Raw genomic sequence first — 24,462 nt, 5'->3', positions numbered from 1 at the left:
ATTATGGCTGTCACTTCATTTCGAGGGACTGCAGAAAGAAACAGACTTAAAATGTTTAAGGTTAATTAAGGAAAACAAAAAGATTTATAGCTACAGAGAAGCTTTGAGGAAAATGTGTGAATAACAAGTGATGTAATTCCTTTGATGGCCTTGGGATGTGAGTGAGGGTGGGGAGGCAGAAACACACACAAAAAGGAGAAAAGGTTTGTGCTGGGTGAAATTTGGCAAGAAAGTCCCATTTCTGTCAACAGTGTCATCCCCTATGGAAGGGGAAGCGGGATTTGAATATCGTGGGAGGACAATAAAGGAATTAAAGGTAATTCCATCAGCTCCCCTGTGCTGGCAGAGCAGGGTCTGCTGAGCATTGCTCCATCACTTCTGGAACACCAGGAACTGCTGAGATATCCCTGATCATCCAAATCACAACCCTTTCTTTTCCAGCTGAGTGTTAAACACCTCTTCTGTTGAGCCACAGGATTATTTGTCTTTGTTTTCAATTTCCAGGTCTCATTAAAAACCATTAGCAATATTCCTATTAATTTTCTTTGCTCTCTTTTCAGTTCCTGCAGTCTGCAGAAGAGACAAAAGCTCCTCCTGCACCTGTCCAGAGCAGAAAATCTCCTGCTGATAGCAGAGCTCATCCAGGATGTTACTGCACCAAAACCAGCCCAGCACCAACAGAACAATCCCAACCCAACTCCTATTTAAAACACCGGGTTTTTTCTCTGCTCCACCTCGTAATTACAGCCTGTGTCAGAGCCTAAGCAAGAAGACTTTTCAGATATGTGTCTGGAAATAATTAGAACTTGACTCTGTGCAAGCTCTCCTCGGGGCCAGGCTGCACCTCCTCTGCCTCGGGGAGCCACAGAACCACCTGAGAGCTGAGCTGGTGACAAAAGCAGCTTCTCCCTCCCCTGGAAATGCCACCTGCCCAAAGAGAAAAGCTCTGCAGTGCTGAGAGCAGAGTCCCAGCTGGCCAGTGAGCAGCCAATAAAACACCCAGCCAAACCCCAGGGACACTGCAGCAAATGTTCCTGTCACCTGTGTCCCTCCTTGGCTCCTTCCATGGGGACTCTGGGCACAGGACACCAGCCCAGGACCCACTGAGGATAGATCTGACCATGAGATTTCCACAGTCCCCTTCTTTCCAGTCTCCTGGGAGCCATCCAGGATTTAATGAGAGCATTCCTGTCCATCTCTGCTCGCCTTTGAGCACAATCCACCGGCATTCCTACAAACACCAGGGACTCAGAGGCTGGAGGTCTTTGTCAGGCTCTGCTGCACAGATTTTTGGAGCCCAGGCTGTGGCAAACACCTCCCAGTCCAGTCCTTTCCTCCTGGAAAGGAGCAGGAATTCCTGCCTGGTGTGCCAGGCTCACATGGCACTTGTGGAATTGGCTTTTTTTTTCCTTTGAAAAAGAAAAACCTTCATGTTTCAGCCTGGAGGAGGAATGCTGTATTTATATTTTTTACACAGTATTTTACAGTTATTTAACCACTATTATCAGATATGTCCCCATTCTCCTGCTGGGGCCAGGGTTTGGGGTGCTGGTGTTGTTGTGTTTGAAAAGCAGGGGTTGGACAGTGATGGGCTCTGATTTGGGATTCCATCCTGAGCTTTGAGAAATTCCTTCTCCCTGGTGAGCTCCAGCAACCAAAACCTATCCCTGAGATTTCCCACAGGGAGAGAGGCAGGACCTGCCTGTAATCCAGAGTTTCTCTCCTTCATTTTACAAGAATGTTCCACTCATAAACAAGGCCAGACTTCTCTGAAGACAGCAGAGCCCTCTGAATAGCTCTGTCCAATTATTTATCAAATTCTTTGAAAATTTTGCTTACAGACATGAAAGGGAAATGTGGCTTTCAGAAAATCACATTTGGGGTGAACAATGAATTCCGTTTTCAAAGTGAAATGTCACTGGCGTTTTCAACAGAGGCTATCACAGCAAGCACAGCAATTTATTCAATATTCCAGAAACTGCCAAGGCAGGATTGGTGATAACACGACCGAGTGTGCAGTTCAGTTTGGTTCTGTCCTTTTCATTTTTTAATTAAATCTTGATAGTTGTAGAATAGAACTTTTCTGTGAACAAACTAAACTCAGATGCTCCTTTAGCCTTTTCCTTCTCCTGGTTGCTCTCAGGACAGAAGCACAGATGCTGCACTTGGTGAGAAAAGGGAATCTCTGGTACAAAGTGTCTCCTGTGCCATGATGGGAGCTGCTCTAATTCCCTTTATCACCTCCCATTGAGCCAATTAACAGCAAGAGATTGCAGGAGCTGATCAATTAGGTCCCATAACCTGCTCAAAGTCAAAAGCAATTTAAAAACAGAAAGCAAAGGGCAGTGCTGATTTTCTCTCCAGCAATGATTGTGCCATCAACTATGGTAACCAAAGAACATTTTCTCTAAAGCTGGCCCAAAATAAGTTGAAGCAGTTTTGACAGGGGGAAAAAAAATAAATCTTTCTACAAAAGCTCATCTTCTGAAAACTTTAATTTGAAATGCTCAACTTTCTTGAAGTTAATTTGGAAACAAAGTATTTCAACAAGCGACAGAAGTTTAGTGTTGTGTTCTAGAAGCGTCTTTCCAACAGCTCGATATTTTAAGTCTGTGAAAAATCTTCAAAATTGCCTGCCATAAATTTATCACTTTGTCCATTGGAATATTCACCAAAACAAAAATATTCAAGAAGGCTGTTGAAAGGTGTCATAGGCTCATTAAATTGTTTTTGCAAGAGCGAAGCGTGTAAGTGTAATAATGAGATCAGTGCAGCCTTCAGACGCGCACACATCGTGTTGCACTGAAATTAATCCTCGCACTGACACCTGCCTGTGCAACCAAAACTGTGAAAGGATGGAGACCAAAACGTGCTCCAGCTGTTGTGCTAAGCCTTAGCAGGAGATGGGGTCAGAGAAACAAGGAGATTAATTGATTTTATTCCAGGAAACAAAGGCTGCCCGCAAAGGATCGGCTGCTCTGGTGGCGCTGGGAGCTGCCACTAAAAGCTGATTACAGGGAGAGGTCCAGGCACAAACACACACCATGAGAGGAAAGAAAGTTCTCCCAACAAGAGCAGAGTGGTTTGATTTTCCTTCTGGAGGTTTCTTCTTGACTCTGAACGCGGGAACTGGGAATGTTCAGGTGACAAACCCCTCCCTGGGCTGTGAGAGGGGGGTTTGGATGAGGGAAAATGTTTTTAAAATCCCCCTGTGGAATTCTCTGCTGCACCTTACAGTGATTATATCCAAAACATTTCTCACACTCTAAGTGCCTGCCACCAGCCCTGGGAGACAAATGATGAATGTACACTGCCTTTGGACAATAAATATAAATAAGAGTCTAAACAGACACAGCAGCTCTGTGGAAGAGTCTGGGGAAAGTTAAAGAGTCAGGAGCTGATCTCATGCTCAGTGTGAAAAAGGAAATATGGATATTCACCCACCAGAAAAGTGACTCTCGCTATTTAATCATTTTTAATTTGGGGTAAGATTTATTGTCCTCATGATTTGTTCCTGTGGGCTTTCAGGAGAGGGTTTGTTCCCTGTGCTCAAGGCTTGGCTGCTGAGGGAAACCCAAGTTTGGACTCCTTGAAGAATCAGATAAGGAAAGCAGCGTTCCTGCAAGAGGTAATATCTCCCTGCTGCACAGGTATTAAGAACAGAAAAGTAGCATTTCAGTCAGATAGTGCCTAAAATTGATAATATATCAGCAGAGCCAGTGCCTGTGGTGGGGCCAGTGGAGCTCTTTGTTTAAGAAGAGCTCCTTGTTGAATATTTCCTTCAGGGTACAGCCAGGAATTCACAGCCACTGCTGCTGCTCTCCCTTTTCCCGTGGCCTCCTTTCAAGGCTGGCTGTGGCACCAGAGGCAGAGGGGATGATAAGAGCTGGAGAATCCCTGTGGAATCTGGGCTTCAGAGAACAAACAGATGAGAAGGGGCTGGGAGCGAGAGAATTGGGAGTTTTCATTAAAAGCAAGCAGTGAATTACCGGGACCACATCTGATGGTGAAGTTATTTTCTCTGCAGGGAGAATAAAACCTTGGCAGGGTGGAAGGGAAAGCACAAAAGCTGCAGAAGAGCCAAGGGGAGTGTCCTGTGCCATCGCTGGGCTCCTGAGGGGAGGCACTGAGCGGGATCCCTGCGGGATGAGCAGCTCCAGGAGAAGCCAGGGAATGTTGGATGCAGTGGGAAGGGGAGCTGGGGTCTGCTTAAAGCACCAGGGCTCACTGGGTGTTTGCTCTGGGGGTTTTCCTGGCACAATAAATGCACTGAGAGGTTCCCCTTATTCCCAGTGGCACTAAGGAATAAATAGGGAAGAAATGGGAAGACAAAGAAACAAACAAAAAAGAGAGAGGCCAAAGAAAAGGCATCAGAACAAGCCCCAAAACTGCACCTCAGGCAGCAGAAATGAGCTGTGGAGAGGAGAACACCTCCAGCCGTGGATGAGGTTGGCACTGACGCTGTGCCAGGTCTGGTTTTGGGGCAGTGTGTGATTCCTGACCCCAAAAATCACCAGAGGGATTATTGCCAGCCAGGCTGAGGAGGGGAGAAAGGATTGGGAACATCCCAGAGTGGGGAACAGATGCTGGCACTGTCCATGCTGAGTCACACCAGCTCTATCAGGGAGTCCACTGAAGGATTAAATTCAAGTGTAACACGCTGAACTTACTAAAATCAAAAGAAAAACTTGAGTATCTTCAGTGAATTCACGTTTGCTCTCGTTCTCTTGCTACCCTTCCCACACCTTAACATATTTTCCTACCTAGAATATTTTCACTCTTCTGTAGAGTGAGAAAATCTTAATCTGGCAGGATCTTAACTCTTCTATTTTCAGTCTGAACTTAAATCTGGTATCAGATTGATATCTGATATAAAACAGATACGGAAAATGCAAATGTTCCTCATTTTAACTTGAGATTTGATCAGATCTTGTTCAGCTGCTATTGTCACTGTCAAGTCAAGGAGACCAAAGATGCTCTTGCTCCTATGCAAACTATTTTATTTCAATTTATTTCATTTTTATTTAATTTAATTTATTGGTTTTATTTTTATTCTATTTTATTTTGCTATTTTATAACAAGAGCAGCTCCATGGAGATTGCACCCAGCTCCTCAGGGCTGTTTGAAGGAGGTGAAAGAATCAGAGTCAGAATCAGTGAAAGGAGAGAGAGATTAAAATTATCTCCCCTAAAATAAAACAGCATTTGACCACAATGAGGTCTGCTTTGGGAGTGCAAAAACTTCACATATTTCAGTTTATTATGTAGCCAGAAAATAAGGGTTCTGTGTGTCTTTCTGCACATAAACAAGCTCACATGGCCAGACACTTGCAGATATAAAGATAACCAGCAGACAGATATAGTGGATGAAATGTTCTCAGAAAAAAAAGAAATCAAAAATAAGATTCTAGAAAAAAAGAACAAAACCCCTTTGTGAATGGTATCACAATAAAATTCCTGTGCTCTCCGTGGTTGGGATGCTGATGTCTCCATCAATAATGTAAATAACTGAATTTTTAACGCCTTCAGAAAAGCCCACAGCCAAACAGAAATGTGTTTTTAATAACTGGTACTGAAGAAAACTTGGCCCAATCTGTATGCAAATTGTGAGATCTGATTCTCTCTGCTTGTTAAAGAAACCTGCTGTGGAAAATTTATGTGTGTTTTTTACTTCAAAAGCTTTCAAAGTATTGCACCAAAATGATTCCACACTTTTGAAATATGGTTACCTTGAAAACAGAAGCTGACAGTGGAAACAGAAGAAATACTACGAAACTGTGATCAAATGAAAAATGTGTTGTTTCACAAACATTCCACACAGGCCACATAAGTCTTCCCATACAAAATATTGTCTAAAATCCTTTATCAGCTAAAGCAAGAGTCCCTTGACACAAAAAGAACCCAAACAAACCCTGTTTCTAAACTTATGAATAGTGAGAAAGGCAAAAATGGAAAGAAGATGGGACCTTAAACAAGAAACTCCTGGACTCTCTCAGTGCTTTTGACACTTTTTTCCATGGCCACATCACATCATCCTCCCCTCAAGGATCAGGTTTCTTTTCTCAGGTCCTGATGAGTGGAAGTGATGTTTTACTCACCGAGTTTTACCAGCTCAGGACACAAAGAGAATAATAGAATAATCTGGTAAGAAAGATCTGACTCTGAACCAAAACTGGCTGTGGAAACACTGAAATCGATTCACTGCTGGGCCTTGTGTTAAAGTGACTTTTTGTAGGTGTAAATCTCTGTGTGAACTGGAAATGGGGCTGTTTTGTGTGGTGATATTTAACCAAAAAAATCCTGTTTGCAGAGAACCCCAGAGAAATGCCCAGCAGATGTGTTTCCAAGGCTGAAGCCCAAAGCCAGCCCAGCCTGGCTGCAGATGGCAGGAGCACCACTTGCCCTGGAAAGTCACTTGGACAGGTAAGGCACCTTCCATGGGAAGCAGATTAAGCCATAAATCCGAGCATCATCAATCTAAAATGATGCACTTAAAATTGCTTCTTCTCTCCTTTCTGCATTGCACTGCGTTGGGTCATTAGTTTTTATTAAAATCTGACAATGCTGTTGAGCCTGCTCCTAACTGGTTTTTACCAGGGAAAGAAAGAGAGACAAAAGACCATGAAGTTGTCCTGCAGAATGTGATCTGGCCATAAATACAATTCTGTGGTTTGCCTTCCCTTTCTGCTCTGTGCAGCTGGGGAAGAGGGAGCTGGAAATCACATCCAGCCTCAGAACAACTGGAAATTATTACCTGATGCAGCAAGGAGGCAACTGAGAGGGGAAGTGTAGGAAATCCCCTGATCTGAGGGACAGGATATTTTTGATATAGGATTTTATGAAGAGCCAGAAGGAAAGGTTCAGTTTCAACCAGAAAGCCTTATTCAAAAAAGGACCAATGTCACCAGCAAATAGTTTCATTCATTTTGTTGGTGCTCAGACCCTTAACAGGTGGGTAACTAACTCATTATTTCATCCAGGCTTTTTACCTACCTTTGTTTCTGAAGGCAGGAAAAGTCCTTTATTGCTACATGTTTTCTGGTAATACAGCAGCTGCTGTTTATGGTAATTCCTGCTTACTTGCAAATAGACCTGTGTTTATTTTGTGCCACGCCAGCTGTCAGCAAAGACATTTGAAGAATAATTTCCATGCTCAAAGGGAAGGCTCTGCTCTCCCCCTTCCCAGTGCTCATTTCTCTCCTCTGCATTCCAGACCCAGGGGTGCTGGACTGGAGAAGTGTCTAATGGGGAATTATGAGATGGACTGAGGCTGAAGCTGAGCCTGCTGCTCCCCCAGGAATCCAATTGATTCCCCCAGGAATCACCCTGGATCTCTGCACATCCCACTCGGAGCTCTCCATCCCCAGGACTGCCCTGCTCTTGTGCTCCAGCATGGAACAAACACTGCTGGGGCTGCTGGGACTGGGACAGCTCCCAGGGACAGGGACAGGGACACTCTCCAGGGACAGGGACACTCTCCAGGGACTGGGACAGTCCCCAGGAACAGGGACAGCTCCCAGGGACAGGGACAGCTCCCAGGGACAGGGACAGTACCCAGGGACAGGGACAGTACCCAGGAACAGGGACACTCTCCAGGGACAGGGACAGTACCCAGGAACAGGGACACTCCCCAGGGACACTCCCCAGGGATAAGCTCTGCCTGCTGCAGGGAATCCTGGCAGCCTCTGCTTCTCACCTGGCTCTGATCTGATCAGCAAAAATTCCATTTGTGAGCCTCCCCACACGGAGCTCAGGGATCCACAGCGGATTTGGGACCCAGTCCTGACTTCACCTGATCCTATAAACATCTTCTTGTATCGGTCCCCTCTATTTTCCTACTGAATTCATCTCGGTGGAGCTGCCACTGGAAGTCTGGCTCGTGATGTTTTCCAGTATCTGAATCTCAGATTTTCACCAGCTCAGTGTTCCCCGAGCTGGAGGCACAGCACAATTTCCCCAAAGCATCTGGAGCTGCCAGTGCCTCGTTCCTTCAGACACCGTGTTACCCCAATAGCATTTAGTACATCTCAGAGTAAGATCAGAGAGCTCCTGAGCACAAAATGCTCTCAAATCAATCATCCCAGGACTCAGCACAGCTCCCTCCTTCCCTACAGCGTCTGTGGAGGAAGAGAATCCCTCTCTGCTCCCCCAGAACCACAGCCTGGCTGTTGAGTGAGCGCTGATTTATGAATCACACCTTGGAGAGGTCTCTGCCAGCTCCTGCTCCAGGGCTGGGGGCTCTGGGGGGAGCCTGGAGCTGCTCCAGGCTGGTCCCAGTGCACCCAGCACAATGGGAAAGGACATTCCATAACAGGGAAAACCTGCGTGGATGAGGAAAAACCGTGTTGGAAACATCCCTGAGGATGTTTCCAGGTGTGAGGAGGGGAGGAAGAGCAGGAAGGGACTGACCACAGCCCCCACTGCTCTTGGTTTTTAAGTCATTTCTCTTCCCATGTATTGAACCCTGTGACTTTTCCCTTTTCTCCCCTGTCCTGTTGAGGATGGGAAGGGAGGGAATGGCTGGCTGGCTTTTCTGGCAGCACACCAATGTCAACTCACCCCAAAAGGCAGATGCAGCTTTTTGTGGTTTGTGACTGTGCTGTGAACCTGCCCTCACCCAGGAAAACTTCCCTTTGTTTCCTGCAGTGGCTTTGTGAGCTCACCCTGCTCCCACCCACCAGCAGCACTTCCCAAGGGGTGGGTAAATGTTCTCTGACTGAGAACTTCCACCTGGAGGAGGAGGAGGAGGAGGATATTCCAGCTCCAAGCTGGGAGTGCTTTATCCATCCATTGATTTATTGAGTCCTTTATCCATCAGCCACGGCCACGCTGTGGCTGCTGCAGCCCCAGCAGTGCATCCTCACAGCTCCTGCCTGCCACAGAGCTTTATCCTCCCTCAGCTGACAGCATTCAGGACTGAGTTTGTTACAATAATCAGCAAACCATCTTCAATTGGTTCATCATGTGCCATAGCAGGCCAGAGAACTTCTGGGAAGCGCAGCAATTTCACTGCTTTGGAACAGACTCACAGCAACTCTCTGGAGCCAAATGACACAAGAGGATGTTGTCAGCACCACATCTCATCCAGGAGTGGCTGCCTCAAGTCAGCATTCACTCACTGCCAAGCCTGTGCTGGCCATGGACTCCTACATTTATAAATCCAAGCAGGCAGGGGAACATGCCAGGACAAGTTGGTGATTTCTTCTTTTTCTGCTACAATTACTTCCCAGCCAGCAGACACCAAGAGCAGCACTGAATCCATTCTCACTCAGTGCACCCCATATGTTCCTGAGGACTCAATCTCAGATGATGCCAACAGGAACAGAGTTACACTACTGTGATATATTTCATCCTGTGCTGGCTGCCTAAACCTCACTTAGCAAGGTGCAGTTGGAAGAAATGTTCCCCTAAAAGGCAGGAAATCCTCTTTAAAGTGATCAGTTAACAATAGGGATTCATCCTGCAGCTTTCCAGGTAGCAAGGATTTTCCTGTGCTTCCTTTTAAGAGTAAGCATGTCTAAAATGTCATTGAAATGTTTAAAATGTCATTGAAATGTTTAAAATGTCATTGAAATGTTTAAAATGTCATTGAAATGTTTAAAACATCCTTGAAATATTTATACTGTCATTGAAATGTTTATAATAGCATTGAAATGTTTAAAATATCATTGAAATGTTTATAATATGTGCACATACAGAACTCTGCTTGAAGAAAGTGTTGTATGAATAAATAAATTGCTACAGAAATCAAAAGCACATGATTTGTGTATACACAGAGCTAACCAGGGTCCCAAATAATTCTTAAAAGCTGCTATTGGCTAAAACATTTGATTGAGGGATGTTTTACAAGGTGGGTTGCAAAAGGGAGAGGATCTGTGCACATCCCACCTGTCCCCACTGCATCCAGAAATGTTCTGGACCTTTCCAGCCACAGCTTTTTGTGCTGCCTTCCCCTTGGACTGGCAGCCAGAAAGCAAAGAGGAGGAAGCAGACATGAGAAGAGGATGTGGCACAGTCAAAACAATCCTGGCACAAGGGAATGAATCTCTACACGATTTGTGTCTTCCACTCAGCCAGGGCTGATTTTCAAAGCTGTCCTGGCCAGGGCAAAGTGAGAGTGGGGAGAAGGTCCAGTCCCAGATGGACAGACTTTGTTAAATGCCCATTCCAGAGCTCTGTAGTGCCTTGGATGGATTTCACCAGGGAAGAGCCTCCCTGGGATGGTGCTGCTCAAATCCAGAGCCCTGAGCTCGGATTCCCAGGCCAGCAGCTGGCAGTGCCCTTTGGAACCACCAAAAGGGTGCCAAGAATTACGAGTTCCCAGCACAGACATCCCCAGCCTTCAGAGCTGAACTCTGTTTCTGGGGAAATGTTCTGAATTTCCATGTGGTGAGTGAGAAAGAGGGAAAAGGGGGTGGAGGAAGGAGAGTGACTGCAGTGAAGCAGAGATGCTCCAAAAAAATTCACCTTGCCCTGTCTCTGGGAGCAGCTGATGTGTTGTCAGGAGGTAAATGGGAATGCCAGCTTTCTGTTTAAATGTCTTCAAGCGTTTTTCTTTAATAACTTCCCAGCTCTTGGTAAAAAGAGCTTCCCCCAGCAGTGATTTGTGGTGGTGATTCCATCGGGAAGAAACACTGTTGAATTATGAACAGCAAAACCCTGCTGTGCTGCTGGGTCACAGAATCTGTGTCAGCTGAGAGGAAGAATGAGCAGAAATGGGCAAGAAACAACTTCAGGGGGGGATCTGGCAGGATCAGCTCCCCTGTGGGATGTGAGGAGGGGTCAGGGGCTGGTCCATGTCCCCATGGGGTCTGTGTGAGCAGAGCCCCTCCAGGACCCCTTTGCCAGGGATCCAGGCAGCATTAGGGAAGCCAAACCTGGATCTTTCATCCTTCCAGGATTAAATGCTCAGCATCCCAACCTGCAGTTAAATCTGCCACCAGGAGCTGAGTCTGAGCTCCTCACCATTCACCTGGGTGCAGGGGAATATTCAAAGGTCTGCAGCTGATGGGATTTTGCTGCCAGGGCTTGAAATGAACTCAGCTGTGCACATGCAGTGCCTGGCCAGGTGTGCAGGGCTGCACAAGTCAGGCCTGTGGGGCTTCTTCCATCTGGCCTCGATGGAAATGAAGCATCCCATTTTTGAAAGATACCTGGTGAATTTTCATCATTTTCTTCTGAAAGATATCTGGTGAATTTTCATCATTTTTCCACAAAAGATACCTGGTGAATTTTCAATATTTTCTTGTAAAACAGTAAATACTTCCTCAGAAAACGTTTCATGAAAGATACATTGGTTTCTGTCTCTTTTTCCCTGAGAACCTCTGCAAAGCAATTCAGTGAGAACTCTCTGCTTTAGAAAATAGGGATGGAGCAGTCCTGAAGGGGACTTTCATTTAACAGGTTTGGATTTTTGGAAGGAGTTCCTATACGCTATTAACTGCATGCCCCATCTGCAAATGAAGTAATGAATAAATTATCATCAATAAACACAAACATCCAAAGTCAGCAACAGCAAGAAAGCAAAAAAATAATGAAACCATGAAGGAAACATTGCCTTTTTTGAAAAGGTATTCCTAGCAGCCAAGTTGTCAGGGTGGGAATCAGCCCCTCAGAACAGAAAAGTTCAGATCCTTTTGCTAAAAGTTATCTCCTAAAAACGGGTCTAATGGGAAGTGAGCTTCAAATTCCTCAGCACAAGCTGTTTACATGGGCTCTGCAGGCACCACACTTGCACAGATTGGCACAATACAGGCAGGCAGATAACTGTGGAGGCATTCACATGGATTCAGTATCCCGAGAAAAATCTTGACAGGCCTCCCAGATAGCAATCGACACTACTGGAAATACAGGAGCCAAGCTGCAGGGCTCTGAATTATGCAACTGGTATTTCTTTCTCCCACAGCCATCAGACTCAATAAAATTTTAAAGTCCCATAAATCCCCCCTAGAAGTGCTCCATCCAGTCACTGTTTTCAGGCAGGAATAAATATATTGGAGGAATATAATCTATGGATCTCGGTGATTGGAATGCAGCCCCGTGAAGGATGTGGGCACTGCTGGACACACAGGCTTGGTCTGACAGGCTGGATTCATTCCTTGGAAGGATTTGGAGCTGCATTTGGGTGGATCCAGCAGAGAGGGTGAAGCACAACACCAATTAACCCAAAAAAGGATCTTTGTTACAGAACCCTTCCCATCAAAGCGGGGAGCTGGTGGGGAGCAGGCACACAGGGGTGTTCAGACCATGCAAACTCCACTTGGGGTCACCAGAGCTGGGTTTGGACACCTGAGGTGTCCTGGCTGGCTCAGGAGCTGGGTTTGGACACCTTGAACTGTCCTGCCTGGCTCAGGAGTGCCCAGAACCAGGAGATCCATCCCCAGGAGCTGGGTTTGGACACCTTGAGCTGTCCTGCCTCGCTCAGGAGCTGGGTTTGGACACCTTGAGCTGTCCTGCCTGGCTCAGGTGTGCCCAGAACCAGGAGATCCATCCCCAGGAGCTGCATTTGGACACCTGAGCTGTCCTGCCTGGCTCAGGAGTGCCCAGAACCAGGATCCACCCCCAGGAAATGGATTTGGACACCTGAGGTGTCCTGGCTGGCTCAGGAGCTGCATTTGGACACCTGAGCTGTCCTGGCTGGCTCAGGAGTGCCCAGAACCAGGATCCATCCCCAGAAGCTGCATTTGGACACCTTGAGCTGTCCTGCCTGGCTCAGGAGTGCCCAGAACCAGGATCCCAAACTCCACTTGGGGTCACCAGAGCTGGACTGGGACACCTGAGGTGTCCTGCCTGGCTCAGGTGTGCCCAGAACCAGGAGATCCATCCCCAGAAGCTGCATTTGGACACCTTGAGCTGTCCTGGCTGGCTCAGGAGCTGGGTTTGGACACCTGAGCTGTCCTGGCTGGCTCAGCTGTGCCCAGAACCAGGAGATCCATCCCCAGGAGCTGCATTTGGACACCTTGAGCTGTCCTGCCTGGCTCAGGAGCTGCATTTGGACACCTTGAGCTGTCCTGGCTGGCTCAGGAGTGCCCAGAACCAGGAGATCCATCCCCAGGAGCTGCATTTGGACACCTGAGCTGTCCTGCCTGGCTCAGGTGTGCCCAGAACCAGGAGATCCATCCCCAGGAGGTGCATTTGGACACCTTGAACTGTCCTGCCTGGCTCAGGAGTGCCCAGAACCAGGAGATCCATCCCCAGGAGCTGCTCCCTCAGTGCAGAAACAGCTCAGGGAAAGGATCCACCCCTTGGGGCTGGGAACTCTCTCTTGTCCAGGGATGGGATCAGAAAAAAGCCTTCAGGCACAACATCTGCAATGGGGACAGACAGATGTTGGCACCTGCTCTTCTGTGCTGTTTTTGCCAGGAATTAACACATATCCATGGAATTTCTGCTCCCTCCGTGGTAGAGAAGAGGTAATCCCCTCACAGCAGATCTATTTTCTGCTTTACTGTAAATGGGGAGGTGGGTGACATTTATTTGTTAAACATTGCCATAAATATTTAGCAGAGCAGGGCTCAGTTGAGAAGAGGACATCTAAACAGATTGCTGGTGAGCTAACCCTTGGAGATTTTCCAGATTTCTCTCTCTTCCTCCCTAGCTTTTCTCCTTTTTTTTCCCTTTTTTCTTTCTTTTTTTTTTTTTTCTTGATGGAGAAACTAAATAAACATTTGAAAGCAGACGCACGACTGGAACAAAACCCCCATAAATAATTCAAAGGAAAATTAATCGGATTCAAGATACACTTTCTGATTATCAGCACCGATGCTGCTCTTTAGTTTTTGTGGGTTTTTTTTTACAGTAGCAACCAGCTGGTACAGTGCATCGTGCTAATCAGGGAGTGTCTTTCACATTCCTGAAACTCCTTGGAAACACATCTCCCTCCACCAGACCGCTTTGAAGTTCAATTTGAATTTCGATGCAAACTATCCCAAAAGTACTGATTGTCTAAAAAGGCCTCTGGCAGTCCATAATTATGAGGCAATGGAGCTGTCAGCTTTGATTAGGGGGTGGCTGCAGTCACTCAGGACATGATCATTTCATTAATAAATTATCTTAATATATTATAATATTAATTATTATAATATTAAATATTATACTTATAATATTATAAGTATAATAATTTATATTATATTATTATATTATATTATAATATTATAAGTATTATAATACTATAAGTATATTAATATTATAAGTATATTATAAGTATATTATAATATTATAAGTATATGATAGTATATAGTTAATATAATATATACCTTATATATTATATTTTATATCTATATAAAATGTATATATTATATTATATAAAATATAAATATTAATCTAAATAGATAATATATAATAATATATAATATATATAATATTATATAATATAATAATATATAATATATAATAAATATAATATAAATAATAGAAATGTAATATAATATATAATATAATAATATATAATATAATAATGAATATAATATAATATAATATAATAATATATAATATAACACAATACAATATAATAATATAATATATAATATAATATAATAATATATAATATAATAATGAATATAATATAATATTATATATAATATAATGAAATATAATATAATATATAATAATATAATATATAATAATATAATATAATATATAATAATATAATATATAATAATATAATATATAATAATATAATATATAATAATATAATATAAAATTATATAATATAATATATAATAATATAATATAAAATAATATACTATAAATATATATTTAGATTATTGTTAATATCTATATTATATATTAAAATAAAATGAATTATCTATTGTAATATATTTCATTTATAAATAACTTTTTAATTTATCAATCAATCAATAAATTTATTCATTATTTAAATAAATACTCAGCACTGGGGTGTGGGGAGGGTATTTTTATTTATTCCCTGCTTCTCAACCACCCAGATTTGTGCAGGGGAGCATCCTCCAGTGCCCTCCTCACCCGGATCTCCCTGCTGCAGCATTTCATCTGCAAGAGATTCACAGCAGGAGGCTTCAAAACCATCTGCTGCTATTAGGGCTCAATAAAAGAGCAATATTGTGCCACAGCGCTGCAGCTGAACACACCAATTCCCACCAAAATAAATAAGATTTGGAGGATAAGAATCACTCTTCTGAGAGGAGTTTCTGTGCTCCTGAACCCATCACGGTCCCACTGATTCCTCGTGGGAGAATCTCCACGTCCCTGCAGCTGATTTCAGTGGGGTTACCCAGGACAGGAATTAAATTGATATTTGATATTTCTGCTGCTTTCAGTACATGCCACGCACAGGGAGAACAGAGGATGGGAATTCCAGAAAGCACAGGCAGCTCGAGCAGCCCATCTGAGTCCAGATATTCCAAAGAACAGCCCAGAGCCCCAGCCCTGGCTCCAGGAAGGGCCCTGGGAGATGCTCGGCCATGGGGCAGGATCAGAACCACCAAAAACCCCAGGCAGAAAGGACCAAGCACAGAGGAACTCCAACTCTGTGAGGTTTATTCTGTGTGTTCTTTCTCTGCTGCAGGCTCTGGGTGCCTCCCCCCTCTCCCTCTCTGCTCATTTTTATCCTGTTCTTGGAATTTCCTACCTGAAACAAACACTACAAGAGGCTTCTGAAGTCCTGGGGGATGCTTTTCCTTCAGCTCCATTGTCTCACTCGTTTAAAGAGGTGAAGACAATTGGCAATAATTGGGATTTAGCAACAATGGCCGGTGTTACCCTTTGTGACTCTGTCTCTTCCAGACACTTTCCAGGAGCAAAGACAAAAAGGAACAATTCCACTTCTGAGGACTCATCCTTCAGCCCAGGTCCTCCCTACAGGAGCTTTTCCTCCTTCCCACCCAGAAAAGAAGATTTCATTCTGCTCTGAAGCTCCCATCCCAAGCCAGATCTGAATCCCAGATGCAGCCCCCAGAAAATGTTTAATTTCCCATCCCTTTCCCTGCGTGCCTCAAACACACCGAGAGCACCTTGGGTCTCCTCTGGAAAATAAACCTGGTGATCCAGAAGGGTTTCAGTGTGTTTGGAGAGCTCACTCAGCAGAGTTTGCATCTCTTGTGCAGGCTCCACTGAGCCAGCCTTCCCCACGCTGCATTCAGCTGCTCTCAGTGCCAGCCAGGCTCTTCACTCACAGAGGAATCTCATCGTTTCTTCCTTCACACAGCTCAGGAAGGCACCAGCCTCCTGTTTTCAGCCCAACTACACAAGAGGCTCAGGGAAGATCACCTTGAAGGTGAGCCAGCAGCCCAGTGTCCCAGGGAGAGCTCCTTGCATGGAAACCTGTGCAGCCCTTGAATAAATCCCTTTGATTCTGCTTTCAGTGGGGCTGTGCTCATTCCTGCTCCCTCGGAGGTCAGGGTGGGAGGGTGAATGTGTGCGGGAAACACAAGGGGATTGTGTTGGAATCCTGGTTGTAATCATCAATTTAAGGAAATTTTAGCCAGAAGTGAAGAATTAGGGTTTAGAGAAGCATCTTTCATTCCTTTCTGTCTGTGAAGAGAATGGGCAGCCCTGCACATGTGCACAGGCTTCAGCTCCTGCTGGCTTGGGAACTCCCCCGAGTTTCCCTGCATGCCCAAATCTTCACCTTCTCATCCTGCCCCAGTCTGGGAAACACCAGGAGCTGAAGAGGAGTAACAGCTACAGCACTAAGAAAATGTGCTTTCACGTAAAAAGGGAACAGAGCAAGATTCCTCTTTCCCCAAAAGCAGACGAACAGAGCAGAAAATGAATCCTTCAAAAACTTCTGCTTAATGCTGACCTTAAAATGGCCCAGAAATAATTCCAAAGGTTTCAGCCTGATTGTTTAAACACACCTTCAGCATCTTCTGCCTGCCTCTAATCAGCCATTTATTACTAATAACTCCTCATCCCTCAAACATTCACCCAGAAACCAATCAGAACAATTAGCCAGGGGGGTGCTTTGGCCACTGTTTAAAATGTGGAGCACAGGAGTCTCATCTCCAGCGTGAATCCTCTGCTCTGCTGTCCCTTCCATGTGCAGAAGCTGTTTCAGGCAGAGGGAAATCCTCCTTGTCGTGCTCCTACACACTGGGGTTCAGCTGGCACCAGAATAAACCTCTGGGTTTGCTGCATTGACTGGTTTTGGCATGAAAATCACGGCTTAAAGGAAAGGTGTGACTGTGAAGGAGTTTGCATCAGAACAAAAAAAAAATCCTGGTTTCATTCTTTATTCTTAACAAATCATGCAAATGTTCTCATTTCTCCCCTGGGTTAAGAATGTACTGAGCCAAGGGAGAACATCTGTGAGGAAGGAGAGAGAGCTGCATGCCTGAATGAATTCCTGCTCAGGAGCAGGCACAGACAATCTACAGGGCTGGCTTGGGATTTAGCTCTCTGGAGGGGAAAAAACCCCAAAATTCACTGCAGCCTGTTCATCCAGGAGAGAGGGATGAAGATGGGAGGGCACAACGATAGCAACATCTGCAGGATGGGTCTGTGGACAGGGAGCAGCCCTGGCTGGCTCAGGACAAACATCCATCAGGGAATGTCCACTCCCAGCGCTGCCTTGGGAGAGCTGGAGAGGACAGACGGACTGGAAACTGCTGTGGGACAGGCACCCCATGGAATGGAACCACATCCATCTCCTGCCCTGGCTCAGCCTAAGGCACCAGAGAGAGCTGGGGGCAGGAAAATCACCTGAAGGTGCCCAGGGCAGGGGAAACCACGGCCAGCAAAGCAGCTGTGGGTGCAGAATGGATCAGAGTGCCTGGCAGAGCTGCAGCTCCTCTGTCAGCCTGCAAACACAGCACATGGAGCACAAAGAAAGAGTTTCCCTGCTCCCAGGGCTGCAGGATGGGATATTCCCAGGGAAATGGGCACTGGGATCGGTGGCTGTGGGTGTGCACCGAATGCAGGAGGATATTGATGGAATTGTGGAATTGTTTAGGTTGGAAAGCACCTTTGAGATCATCAAATCCAATTTTCACCTCACGCTGTTACAAGAGTCCTGTTCCTCCAGGACTGACTGGACTGGCAAAGTAGGGAAAGTAAAATCCAAAATTCAACCAAGTGGTCAAATGAAACCATTCCAGGGCAGGATTTACAGCCTTGTCCCTAAACCACAGTCCTGGACACCCCCTTTTAATTGTGCAAATCCCTTTGGTTCCCACATCACTCTCTGAAATCTGGGTTTCTGCTGCCCAGGCTTCCTCCACAAGACAGATGATACCTCTTGAAATAAGTAGAATAAATCATCCCCTGAAAGCCCCTTTCTATTTACTGAATATAGAGGGAGTCTATCTTATTTAGACCAGAAATCTATTTTTCATATGTCCAAAGCTACGTGACATGAGCCCCACCATTTTTTCTGCCCTGATTCTGAAATCTGTCAGCAAACTGGGAAAAACATCTGCAGTGACACTGCTGAGCACTGAGGCCATCATCTGTTCCTGTTCCACAGCAGTCACAGCAACTGTACCAACAACAGCTCTCTGAGAATATAAACAGAATTTTAAAAGGCAGAGGATTGATTTTTAATTATTATTATTATTATTATTTATTTGTGCTCTAGGTTTCAACACCAGCTTTTGCTTTTTCCTATCAGAAATTAAAGGTTCCTGTGAAGTGCAGCTCTAAAGGGAGCTCTATGCATTATCAAAGCTACGTTTTTATTTGGCTGCTTTTGAAATAAACAAAGGGAGAGGATTTTGATCTACATTCCAATGGTCTCAATTCTGTGAAGTTTGACAGGAGTAACCCTGAAACGCTCTTATCAGTCAAGGTCCATTTCTATATTGGGCAGATGAAAAAATCTGCAGCTTCACAGAGCTGACTGCATTTCTAAATGTCTGAAAACACAGATTTGACAGAATTGAAGCTCTTCACAAACAGATATTGATCTCTCCAAGACTGTAGATGAGAATCTCTTGAATAAGGTTGAAACATCTGTTTGTCTTGAGGCACGAACTAAATGTTTTAGGTAGCTCTGATTTTCAGATTATATGCTGAATGATACCTGTCAAAAAGATACAGCTGGAATATGTCAGAAAAAGCAAAACTAAATATTTCAGCAAAGTTAATGGTAAGATCTCTGAGGCTTCAAGGAAATTCCAGCCTGCTTTGATTTTTTTTTTTTTTTCCCCTGCATTTGGAACAAACCCAGGGTAAGAGATGGCTCATCCTCAAGGAGCTCAGATCCCAGAGCAGAGCCAGCTCCCTCCAGGATATCCACACACCAGGAAATGCTGTTTTCTGTCAGTCCTACAAGGGATCCATGTCTTGGAGGAGCATCAGAGTGAAGACATTACAACATTTCAGGGGATTGTTTCTTGTCTCACTCATCTAATTTGCCATTCAGCTGCACTGTGAGTATGAGTAAGACACAGAACAAGGAATCCATTTAACCACGGTGTTGATTTGAAGGTGTCTAAGCTTTTGAGTCACTCAGATTTCAAGGGAATTATTTATTATTTCGCTCCTGAAAACTATGATAATATCATACAAGCAGTTCTTAAGGCACCTTTCCCACATTAAATCCACCACTTCTCAAGAGGGCTTGGCCACCAGGTGCTGTTTTAATTTAAAATGTACACAGGAGAGGTTCAAACGAGTCGAGTGTATTATCTCTGCACGCATTTGTCGCTGACAAAACGTATTAATTGCACATGGAAATCAATGCAGAGCAGTGTTGCTTTCAACCAAGCTGCAGAATTAAATACAGGGCCTATCAAAGCTGATAATCCCTTATTGAATCAAACACATGGCCAAGGTCAGCCAAAACAAGCAGAAATGTGAAATGTATCAGAGGAAATCACACACACACACAGCTGTGGGCAGCACCTGCCATTAAACACACCCACAGCTGATATTATCATAAAAAAGAAATATTTCCCCTTCCAAACGGGCAGTCTTGAAGGAGGGAGGGAGTCCCACGTGGGACTCATGGAATTAAAGCTCAGCTCTTGGCTTAGTCTTAAAATTAGTGCCAATTACCTGATGTTTGTGTGCTTTGGCTCTGCAGCTGGAGCCAGCCCTGAACCCCAATCTCAGCCTGCAGAATTCGAAGCCCTGAGAATCACCTGCACCAAGAGGGGCTGGCTCAGCATCAGGATGTCAGGGATTGGCACTGGGGGAGGATTTGGAGCAGGGGACTCTGGCAGGTGATTGCCCATCACAGAAAGCAGCAGGCTGCTCCAGCTCAGCATCACTCTCACCTTTGATGGGGTCCCTGCACCGCTCCTCACCCCATCTCCCCTCTCCTCCCTGCCTGGGAGCTCCATCACCCTCCTGCCTCCACCCAGGGGCTGGAACTGCACAGTGCCCCGAGCAAAAAGGAGATTTGTGTGCTCACCAGCACCTGCTGCTCCTCCTCCTCACACTCTATCCATCCTGCCTCTGCATGGGGAAGGGCTCAGGGGTTGGTTTCTGCTCTCTGGGCTGGGGGAAATAAGGAGCTGTTTGCTAATCCTCAGCTGCTCCCACAGGAATGTCACATTAGAGCTCATCAGTAGCTGATCATCAAACCCACACCACACTTAAAACAATGCCCAAATGTATCACTTTGAAAACAATGCACAGCTATTCCTTCAGTAATTCTGGCTGTTGCATTCTCAAGTGTTCCTTTGATTTATGGGCCCAGTGTGTTATTAAAATAATGAATTATGTGTTGGTACATTGCATTTAACGCAGCATACACAGGGGCAAGTACATCTGCTACCTATTAATCAAATATTCACTAACAAAGGTTGATTAACAGCATTTTACATATTTACAGCAAGAGTGAAAAGTATAATAGAGCTGCACTGAAGATAAATGATAATAAATTATTAAAATGCACTGATTAGTGTGTGGGATAGGCAGCACTGCAGGTATGGTTTCGTTCATCACACGGTACCAGTTTCCTATTGAGGCAGACATTTATTTAACACCTTATTTTCAGCTTTTCTGGGGAAAACAAAGCCCCCCAGTGCAGATTCCCAACCCAGTCCAGAGCCCAGAATTCCCAAATCCAGCAATCTCCTGGTTTAACCTCTCTCATCAGCCGTGGGGGGATCCCAAAGCTGAGCCCTGCTGAGGTTTTGGGTCGTTCCCTTCCAGCCCTCGGGACTCTCTGCAAGTCCTGAGATTTGCCAAGGAAACCCCAACAACATCCAAGGCCTCTTAAATGGATATTTCACAACTTCTTTCTGCCAGCAGTTGAAATGACACAAACGTATTCTTGTATTTCCTGTGTGGGGAAAAGGCCAGGAGCATTTTCCCTTTCCTGGAGCTGAGCTGATTTGCACAGAGCTAAGCTTGATTTTCCTGCCTAGGCCCAGCTCTGGCAATGGATTAAAGGTCTGGAGCCCATGGACCCCTCAAAATCCCCAAATCAGACAAAATTCCAAGGGTTTCAAGGCAGCAGGATTGTTCTCCTGTGTTAATTATTGGCAGCTTCTTTAACCAGACTTCAGAGAAAATTCCTAAATTGCCTTTTTATTGATTTCCAACATAGCAGTATCCCAGAAAGCAAACATGGACTACAAATGAGAGCTCAAACATGCAGTGCACACTGTGTGGAACGGGGGAGAAAAATGTACTATGTTAATAAACCCAGCGAAAAGAATACAAACCAGAAAGTAAATAAACAGATGCAGGAATTATGGGAGCTCAGAATTTGAGTTCAGGGAGAAGAAATTAGGGTTTGCATTAAGAAAAAAATTACAGTACACAGAAAAATATTATGGGAAAAATGTTTGCAGCTGGTGTAAATCAATACTGACTCTTAATTTACTCCAGCTGAGAATCTGGTCTGTGCATCCTCACGTCAGTACAGAGAAAAACAACCCAATTTTTCTCTGTGGAAAATAATTCCACATGAAAAAAAAACCCCAACTTCTTCCTGATCATTTATCTAAGAGCTCACTTGTAAACCATTCTACTGAGAGTAAATCGCTTATCAATCTTTTCCATGAAACAAAGGCAGAGGGAGAGTCCTGGCTTTAATCTGCTGTGAGTGGCACTGTGTGGCCAAGAAAGCAATTTATAAATAGTGCAATTAAAATGACCTTCAAAGTTTTGCAGTGGAGACTAAAGAAGCCCAAACTTGAGGAATTTAAAGGATGAAGAGCATATAAAAATATAAACTGCACGGATCTTAGGGATCTTCCAGAGCCTGAGCTCGTTTCCAAGGGAGGAGGCACTGGGTGTGTGGCTGCACTGGGGGCTCTCCCAGGGGTTTAAAACCTTTACCTGTATTTATTTACATTATAAATATACATTTATATTATGGGGTGAGTTGGATGTGGAGCAAAAGCTCACAGAAACCAGGCTGGATCATGAGAGGGATGGATGATGGGTTTGTCTTTACAAACAAGCTGTGGGTCTGCTGATGAGATGCAGCTATCACTGAGAGACAACAGAAACAATGGGATGGATTCCACTGAAAGATCAAAAAGGCACTGAAAGAGCACCATGAATTGCACAAGAGTTCAGAATTAAGAAGGGATTATGCATTGGGAGGGGGTATCCCAGGTATCAGGTGTTCTGGGCAGTCTGGACCTCTCAGACAATGGGGAAAGAGAGAAGGGACAAGCAGATGGGAATTAGGATAAAAGGAGGCTGCGCCCTCCAAAATTCTGAAAGACCCCAGGGGAATGCCCCATGGCCTCTCCCTTTATTCAAATAAAGTAAAAGGACTCCTCTGTCTCCTTTTTGGACATAAACCTCTGGTGTTTGTGGGTTAATTTTCCTGACAATCAGCTCCACCCTCACCTCCTGGCCTGGATCAGCATCCCTACAGCAGCCCTGTGCTCAGAGGACGTGCAGCCTGATTTTCCAGCACAGAAAGGGCTGGGGGGCCCTTCACTGGCAGCTGGACACTCCTCCAGGCTGGTGGGATGGAACAGATCACACAGATCACAGAATTTCCTCTCCTTTTCCTCCCCAGGTCCTGGCAGTTTGTGTGTCTGGGCTGCAGGAGGAGGCTGCAGGCAGGAGCAGGAGCTGGGGAGCAGCTGAGCATCAAGAGCAGGAGCAATCTCTGCTGGGCATCAAGAGCAGGAGGAATCTGCAGAGCATCAAGAGCAGGAGGAATCTCTGCTGGGCATCAAGAGCAGGAGGAATCTCTGCTGAGCATCAAGAGCAGGAGGAATGCTGAGGATCAAGAGCAGGAGGAATCTCTGCTGAGGATGAGGTGCAGGAGGAATCTCTGCTGAGGATGAGGTGCAGGAGCAATCTCTGCTGAGAATGAAATGCAGGGTGAATCTCTGCTGAGGATGAGGTGCAGGAGCAATCTCTGCTGAGAATGAAATGCAGGGTGAATCTCTGCTGAGGATGAGGTGCAGGGTGAATCTCTGCTGAGGATGAGGTGCAGGGTGAATCTGTGCTGAGGATGAGGTGCAGGATGAATCTCTGCTGAGGATGAAATGCAGGGTGAATCTCTGCTGAGGATGAAATGCAGGGTGAATCTCTGCTGAGGATGAGGTGCAGGGTGAATCTCTGGTGAGGATGAGGTGCAGGGTGAATCTCTGCTGAGGATGAAATGCAGGGTGAATCTCTACTGAGGATGAAATGCAGGGTGAATCTCTGCTGAGGATGAGGTGCAGGGTGAATCTCTGCTGAGGATGAGGTGCAGGAGCAATCTCTGCTGAGGATGAGGTGCAGGGTGAATCTCTGCTGAGGATGAGGTGCAGGGTGAATCTCTGCTGAGGATGAGGTGCAGGAGCAATCTCTGCTGAGGATGAAATGCAGGGTGAATCTCTGCTGAGGATGAGGTGCAGGGTGAATCTCTGCTGAGGATGAGGTGCAGGAGGAATCTCTGCTGAGGATGAAATGCAGGGTGAATCTCTGCTGAGGATGAGGTGCAGGGTGAATCTCTGCTGAGGATGAGGAGCAGGGTGAATCTCTGCTGAGGATGAAATGCAGGGTGAATCTCTGCTGAGGATGAGGTGCAGGAGGAATCTGCAGAGCATCAAGAGCAGGAGGAATCTCTAATGAGGATGAGGTGCAGGAGGAATCTCTGCTGAGGATCAAGAGCAGGAGGAATCTCTGCTGAGGATGAAATGCAGGGTGAATCTCTGCTGAGGATGAGGTGCAGGGTGAATCTCTGCTGAGGATGAGGAGCAGGGTGAATCTCTGCTGAGGATGAAATGCAGGGTGAATCTCTGCTGAGCAGCAGGCAGCTGCAGTGCTGGGCAGCCTGTGCCAGGAGGCTCAGCAGTGCCCAGCTGAGTCCCCAGGTAAAGCTGCTCACACCTGAGCAGGTTCCCCCGTGCCCTGAGCACCATTCCCCAGGGCCAGGGGAGAACTCCACAGCCAGTCCTGAGGCTGAGTAAAGCCTGAGTAAATCCAGGTGGGATTTACAGCACGTTTGGTCACGTTTTGCAGCAGTGTTTTTGTTACACGCTCGGTTCAGCTCAGTGGCTGCAGCACAGCAACCATCTTGCAGCGACTGTCGAGCTCTTAAAGCTACTGCCTGTGATTTTTACACAGAATTACTGCA

This window comes from Poecile atricapillus, chromosome 16 (genome assembly GCF_030490865.1).
Source record: "Poecile atricapillus isolate bPoeAtr1 chromosome 16, bPoeAtr1.hap1, whole genome shotgun sequence".
In the NCBI taxonomy this organism is placed as follows: domain Eukaryota; kingdom Metazoa; phylum Chordata; class Aves; order Passeriformes; family Paridae; genus Poecile; species Poecile atricapillus.
The sequence above is the reverse complement of the archived record's forward strand: the minus strand, read 5'-3'. Positions refer to the sequence as shown.